This window comes from Asparagus officinalis, chromosome 4 (genome assembly GCF_001876935.1).
Source record: "Asparagus officinalis chromosome 4, Aspof.V1, whole genome shotgun sequence".
NCBI classification, from domain to species: Eukaryota; Viridiplantae; Streptophyta; class Magnoliopsida; order Asparagales; family Asparagaceae; genus Asparagus; species Asparagus officinalis.
The window spans coordinates 106036841-106037207 of record NC_033797.1 but is presented as its reverse complement, the minus strand read 5'-3'; positions in this window follow the sequence as shown (position 1 = coordinate 106037207).

The window sequence follows — 367 nt, the reverse complement described above, 5'->3', positions numbered from 1 at the left end:
GGGCCAAAAATCGTATTTTCTTGTAGAGATAGTAGATCTATATGATACATGTTATGAGAATCATGTTTTCAACTTTAAAAGCTCACCAAAGGACTTTTATCAATAAGATCTAGATCTGAAATTGCCTAAACAAGAGTTAAATCATTTTTTACAGTTATTAAAACGTTTTTGGTTTGTTTCTCATGGATTTAGAATATTAAAAATGTAGATTTCAAGCTTGGGGTTAGTTGTTTATCTTTAGTATGATTTTTGAATCGTTAAAACTCTTGTTATCGTAGAATATCAAATCTTGTTTCAGGTTTCGAGCTGACAGAAACCCAGAATTGGGTTTCTGTCCGCTTGGCGGTCGACCAGAGCGGTCGACCGC